At 43.7% G+C, this 1,658-nt stretch overlaps 1 pseudogene; it reads left to right on the forward strand.

Moving 5' to 3' along the window:
- The first annotated feature begins 461 nt into the window (after positions 1 to 461).
- LOC141489684 (large ribosomal subunit protein uL10 pseudogene) lies at positions 462 to 1,445 on the forward strand (annotated as a pseudogene).
- The last annotated feature ends 213 nt before the right edge of the window (positions 1,446 to 1,658 follow it).

Consider the following 1,658-nt stretch of genomic DNA (forward strand, 5'->3'; position numbering starts at 1 on the left):
GTATCCACTATGCCACCTAGCCGCCCTCTATGAGTATTCTTTAGGGTATTTATTAGGTTACCTATGGTATTTTTTTAGCCAAAATGTTTCTCAGTCAGGATTTCATTCTTATCATCCAACGTCAAATAATTTAATAAATACAAAGCTTTACTTAGGAGTCACCTACTATCTGCTCCCACACGCATAGGCAATGAAGTTATTTAATTGTTAAATATATGTGCACCGAGTGGTATAGTTTTCAAATTCCTAGATGAGCAAGTGAAGGAATTACAAGGAGACCTGGACAACAAAACTATAATAGTGGGGGGGGGGCAGATATTGTTCAGAATTAAATAACTAACCTCAAAATAAACAAGAAGGAAGTTAAGAAAGTGATTAAAATCATGTTCTCTCTCCAGGCATCCTCGTGGGAGTGACATCATCTTTAAACCCCAAGTGGCAATCCCTGAAGCACCTTCTAGATGCCAAGGGAAGACAGGGCTACCTGGAAATCCAATTATTTACTCAAGATCCTCCAACTTTTGGATGATTATCCAAAATGCTTCATTGTGGGAGCAGACAAAGTGGGCTCCAAGCAGATGCAGCAGATCTGGATGTCCCTCCTTGGGAAGGCTGTAGTGCTGATGGGAAAAAACACTATAATACGCAAAGCCATTCATGGGCATCTGGAGAATAACCCTGCCCTGGAGAAACTGCTGCCTCATATCTGCGGGAATATGGGTTTTGTGTTCACCAAGGAAGATCTGACTGAGATTAGGGATATGCTTCTGGCCAATAAGGTACCAGCTGCTGCCGGTGCTGGCGCCATCGCCCCATGTGATGCCACGGTGCCAGCCCAGAACAATGGTCTGGGTCCTGAGAAGACTTCCTTGTTCCAAGCTCTTGGTATCACCACCAAGATTTCCAGGGGCACCATTGAAATTTTGAGCGATGTGCAGCTGATTAAGACTGGAGACAAAGTGGGCGCCAGCGAGGCCACCTTGTTGAACATGCTGAATATCTCCCCGTTTTCCTTTGGGCTGATCATTCAGCAGGTGTTTGACAATGGCAGCATTTATAACCCTGAAGTGCTAGACATCACAGAGGAGACCTTGCACCTTCACTTCTTAGAGGGTGTCCATAATATTGCCAGCATCTGTCAGCAGATTGGCTACCCAACTGTTGCATCAGTGCCCCACTCTATCATCAATGGGTACAAGCGGGTCTTGGCTGTAGCTGTGGAGACTGAGTACAGTTTCCCACTTGCTGAAAAGGTGAAGGCCTTTCTGGCTGACCCTTCAGCTTTTGCAGTGGCTGCCCCTGCAGCTGCAGCTCCAGGTGCTGCTTCACCAGCTGCTGCCACTCCAGCCAAAGTAGAAGCCAAGGAAGAGTCGGAAGAGTCCGATGAAGATATGGGATTTGGTCTGTTTGATTAGCCCCTGGGATACAACTATTTTGCCAATTTATTTGTGGAACAAAGAAATAAAAATGCTCATTATCTCTGCAAAAAAAGTGATTAAAATCTTAGAAAATTTAGATATGATAGAACTCTGGAGAAAACCTAATGAGGATAGAAAACGATAGAAACTTTACTCTAAATTACATGACAGCCTATATCAAAATTGACCATGCACTAAAGCATAAAAATTTTACAATCTAATGCAGAAAGGCAGAAAGAA

This window comes from Macrotis lagotis, chromosome 5, assembly GCF_037893015.1.
Source record: "Macrotis lagotis isolate mMagLag1 chromosome 5, bilby.v1.9.chrom.fasta, whole genome shotgun sequence".
Classification (NCBI taxonomy): domain Eukaryota; kingdom Metazoa; phylum Chordata; class Mammalia; order Peramelemorphia; family Peramelidae; genus Macrotis; species Macrotis lagotis.